Raw genomic sequence first — 5,296 nt, 5'->3', positions numbered from 1 at the left:
TTTGAAAAATTTCAACCTGCTGGAATAACACATGAGTAAATATCATCAGTTTTCTACATTATTTAAAAATTATTACTAATATTGTTTACAAATGTAATTGTGTCTCCATTTTGTTTTTATTTTTGTTCTTTTTTGTTTTTTTAAGGAAGATTAGCTTGAGCTAACATCCACTGCCAATCCTCCTCGTTTTGCTGAGGAAGACTGGCCCTGAGCTAACATCTGTGCCCATCGTCCTCCACTTTATATGTGGGATGCTGATCAGAGCATGGCTTTGCCAAGTGGTGCCATGTCTGCACCTGGAATTCGAACCAGCGAGGCCTGGGCAGAATGTGCTAAATTAACTGCTGCGCCACCAAGCCGGCCCCTCCACTTTGGAAACTATGTAAAATATTTTTTTCCCACAAAAACATATCTATTTTAAAATTTAGAAAATAAGATAAAGATGGGCAACAAATAAGAAAATAGAAGGGTGTGTGTGTGTGTGCGTGTGTGTAAATCCACCTATAAGCCATTACCTACAGATAATCACTATCAACATTTTGGTAGGTATTCTTCTAGTCCTCATCATCTTTTTCTCTCCTCAACCTTGTTCTTCTATTCTATAAACTTGGTTCAGCCTCTACTGCCTTAAAAGTTGCTCTCAGGGGCTAAATTATTTATTTGTTCAGCTTAGTAGGCATCTTAGGCAAATAAACTTTTCTGATCTTCAATTTCCTTGTCAAAAAATGTGCTTTTAAATCCTTAGTTTATGCCCTTATGAAAGGAAAATGTTTATGAAAAGCATAGTATCTGACAGGTTGACAGAAGCCTAACAAGTGATAGCTCCCTTCCCTGCCAGTGGGAAAAGGGAAACAGAAGAATAAAGGCTAGAGATAGAGTAAGCCTCTGAATTTTAAGTACTGCTGAAAATATACCTGTGGTGTAAAAAGAGAAGACCTGTATTTAAGATTTTTATTCTGCAGCTCATTGTTATGTGGCTACTGATGAGCTTCTTAAAAACATAGTGTTTCACTTCTCTTGAACTCCCCTCCCTCAAGTGGATTGTTTTTTTGTTTTTAATGGGCAATCATAGGGTAAGCACACTTTCATATCAAACATATTTGCTAAATAATGTTTTTATTTATTAAAGTAACATGATATAAGCAACAGGCTACTTCTTTATGTACAAACTAGTGCAGATGGAGAAGACAATAATTTCAAAGAAACGTCCTGTTATGTGGAATGCAAAAGTTTCATGGAGTTATATATTACTGACTAGTCACTAGCCAGTTCTTTTCCAACTCATATGTTTTCAGCCTGGCCTATCTATGAAGCAAGTCTACCATCAAATTGGTTTAAACAATGAAGGCTAAAGGGTTTCAAGAATAGAGTTACAAAGATTAGAGAGGAATGTAAGAAATTTAACTTCTTAACTGTTTATATTAAGGGGGGTGCAAAATAGGTTTCATTAAAGCACAAAGATTCTAGGTCAGATTAGCTCAGATTTGAATTCTGATTCAGTATGTTTTGCCTAATTGATCTTCAGCAATATAATTAATCTTTCCATCCCTTGGTTTCCTAATTTATGTAATTTGAATATCCACATTACTGCATTTATTGAGCTGCAGTGAGAATTATGTAACAGAAAGAATATAAAGCACTTTGCAAACACTCAAAAAAGCCTGTCATAATATATTTGTACTGTCATTGTTTTATTGATGCTCACACCATCCTATGAGTAGGTCAGAATTATGTCCAAATAGGCTTCAAATAAATTAAGGACAGAAAGAATCTAAGGTCAGAAATTAGCTGCCTCAAAATACATAAACTGAGTGCTTAGGTCAAGACTTATTCACAAAAAGTGCTGAATTAACATTAGCTATGATCCTCTATCTTCTCCTCCTCCTCATTATCCTTATTTTTACATTGTCCAATTTCATTCCATCATTCTTGGGAACTACAACTAGATATTTAAAAGATAAATTTGATTTTTTAAACAGACTGTTGCTTGCATATATTTACAAGGTAGTCACACACAGGAATGACATAAAGCAAAACATCCATTTTTTAAAGGTTCTTATATAGGTGAGATCTAACCTGATATAAGGTTCTGAGACCATGAGAAATATCAGCATCACATGATATTCAAATCCCTGAGTAAGAAATCTCCTCCTACAAACAGGTTTCTGAGCTTTTCCCTGGGAATCACAAGCTCTTTACAGAGATAGTTTTTTTATTCACAGCACTGGTTTCTCCCTTCTCCTCCTTCTTCTAGAGGACTAGTCAGGATAGAATTCATCATTAATGAGAGGTTTTGAAATTAGTTCTATGTAGACATCTCACAGTGGCTCCGACCGTCTCTGCCACTTGTAACCGCAGAGAGATTTAAGAGCATTTTAACCCCAGAATAGATAGCTGGTGATGGGCTAGCTCCTGGTCTCCAGAGACCTGATCATTAGCCCCAATAGCTTTCATTGCTGAGATAATTACTCACTGTTATGCTGCCCCTACTTGTGAGTGGATGGCAATAATGACATATTTTGAAGAGAAGTGAAGCTGGGTCACATGCTTGGTCCTCCTGTGATCATGCTTAATGAAAGACAGTGGCAGGGTTCTTGGTCTTCTGTCATGAACGGTAGTCCCAGGATACCTTATGCACTGGTGACATCTCTGAAAGCTATATAGCATCTCAGAAATTTTCACTATTTTTCAGCTGACTCATTTTTTCAATTTAAATTGCTTAATTCTTACAACTAAAGGAAACATGTAATTTTATCTCCCTTTTATAGATTAAAAAAAAAACAGGTAGAGAGGTGAAGCAATTTGCTTACATTTACAAGGCTAATTAAAGCTGGAGACAAGATGAGAAATCAAGGCCACTTGATCCAAACCTGTTAATCTCTGACTTCAAAGCTTCCATTCTAAAGCTCTTAGAATTTCATTGTGTTCATGATATGGGTTCAATTCTGTAATGCGAATTTGTGATCATTGTCCAGTTCCATGACATCAACTTGTTCTTACATCACTGGTAATTTTCTATAAAAGCTGTTTTGTTTTCAGAGTCTTCTTTTCCTTTGGCTATATCTAAAACATGACTTTAATGTATAGATATTTTCTGCTTACCCTACAGACTTTCTCAATTATATTTCTTTTGCACCAGCCAATTCTGATTCTAATTCTTTTTGTAGATGATTGTATGCCACAGGGAATGGTGGAGATGTATTTTTTATAAGTACCTTAGCATGCAAATGCACGTTTCTTCAGATTATAAGTAAAAGAAAAAAAAAGTCTTGCTGTGGTGGGAGGACATATAAACCTCCTAAACTTAGGAAGATAAGAAAAAGTATATTTCTGGGGCCAGCCCGGTGGTGCAGGGGTTAAGTGCATACGTTCTGCTTTGGTAGCCAGGGGTTCGCCAGGTCAGATCCCAGGTGCGGACATGGCACCGCTTGGCAAGCGATGCTGTGGTAGGCGCCCCACATATAAAGTGGAGGAATATGGGCACGGATATTAACTCAGGGCCAGTCTTCCTCAGCAAAAAAAGGGGGATTGGCAGCAGATGTTAGCTTAGGGCTAGTCTTCCTGAAAAAAAAAAGCATATTTCCATTAAAAGTACTTTTTGAAGGCTCTTCTCCTACTGTTCTAAACTTTTTCCATACATAGTTTTTTTTTTCTTTTTTAAAATAAAACTTCATTCTAGCTATAGTGCTGGGTATAAAGAGGGTTCAAGAATATGGCTGTTGATCTGTTTCATACCCACAATCAGGGCAATGTTATGACTTGTGGGCCTTTGGTACATTTGTCCTCATGGATCCTTTCCTCCACAAAAATATTAAAAATTCTGTTTTATGACTGCATTGGTATAAAGATGACTATACTCCAAGTCTAACTTGGGTTATATTCATTTTGTCTTATTTTAAAAGATATTAACACATTTCAAGGTCTCCTAAAACTATCATATGCTCTGTGCACCATGCCTACTGTGCCCTAATGGATATGTCAGCCCTGCCCACAACATGAGGGATCCTGAATGAAATTGATCCAGCCAGGATAATTGACTGTCCCAAGTGTAATCAACTAGGGGAGGGAATAAATCTATACAAAATATCACTAGATTTTTTTGCCTAAATATTCTATTCACAAGATTTATTACTCTCCAGTTTTCATTAATTGCCCCCAGAGTTTTTTCATGGCATTTTCATTTCTGCATTTCTGAGGGTGTAGATCAAAGGATTCAACAAAGGAGTTACTATGGTGCAAAACACAGTCACAGCTTTGTCAGTGGGGAAGGAATTCATGGGTCTTAGGTACAGGAATGAACAAGGTGCAAAGAATAAGATGACAACAGTGACATGAGAGGCACAGGTAGATAAGGCTTTGCGATGACCTTCGGAGCTATGAGTCCTCAGAGAGCATAGGATGATGACATAGGAAACAACCAGCAGAGAAAAAATGAGCAAACAGAGTGACACGCTGTTGGCAGCAATCAGAGGCCCTAAAATGTGAGTGTCTGTGCAGGCCCAGTCCCAAAAGAGGTATTAAATCACACATAAAATGGTCAATGACATTGGGGCCACAGAATGGTAACTGGACCATGAACAAAATCTGGATCCCTCCATGAAGAAACCCTAAAACCCAAGCCATTCCTGCCAGGGAATCACACACAGGTCTTCTCATGATGCTCATATAGTGCAAGGGCTTACAGATGACTACATAGTGGTCATAGGCCATGACAATTAACAATACAATCTCAGTTCCAGCAAAGAAATGTTCAGCAAAGAGCTGAGTCATGCAGCCATTGAAGGATATGGTGTTCTTTTCAGAGATCAAATCAAAGATCATTTTGGGTGCTATGGAAGAAGAATAGAAACAATCTATAATGGACAAACAGAACAGAAAAATGTACATGGGAGAACCCAGGGCTGGGCTGATATACATGATGATCAAAATGAGCAGGTTACCTGATAATGTGATCAAGTAGGTGATTAAAAACACAGCAAATAAGAGTTTCCACAGTTCTGGATTCTGGGTCAATCCCAGCAGGATGAATTCTGTTACATTTTTTCTTTTCCATTGATTCATCTTGGGTTGTGAGCACATGATCCATCTGGAAAGATAACAGTATTTCTGAGTGATAGTTTTAATTTAGTTTAAAATATTCAATCATCTCTTTAGTTCTCATCTTTCAGATTGATGGAGCCACACCTTCCACTCACCTCTGGCATTTTGCAGATAGTTGTAAAGAAGGACGGAAGGAGGTTAATTTTTTCCTAATTCGTATTAATTAAATAGTGACAATACCTTGCAAACACCAGAA

At 37.3% G+C, this 5,296-nt stretch overlaps 1 pseudogene; it reads right to left on the bottom strand.

Annotated features, from left to right (window-relative positions):
• Positions 1-4,128: 4,128 nt before the first annotated feature.
• LOC124232727 (olfactory receptor 4C45-like) lies at positions 4,129-5,086 on the bottom strand (annotated as a pseudogene).
• Positions 5,087-5,296: the final 210 nt, after the last annotated feature.

Source organism: Equus quagga, unplaced genomic scaffold (genome assembly GCF_021613505.1).
Source record: "Equus quagga isolate Etosha38 unplaced genomic scaffold, UCLA_HA_Equagga_1.0 1100_RagTag, whole genome shotgun sequence".
Taxonomy (NCBI): Eukaryota; Metazoa; Chordata; class Mammalia; order Perissodactyla; family Equidae; genus Equus; species Equus quagga.
Note: the sequence above shows the minus strand (reverse complement) of the source record. Positions and strands in the feature narration are given on the sequence as shown.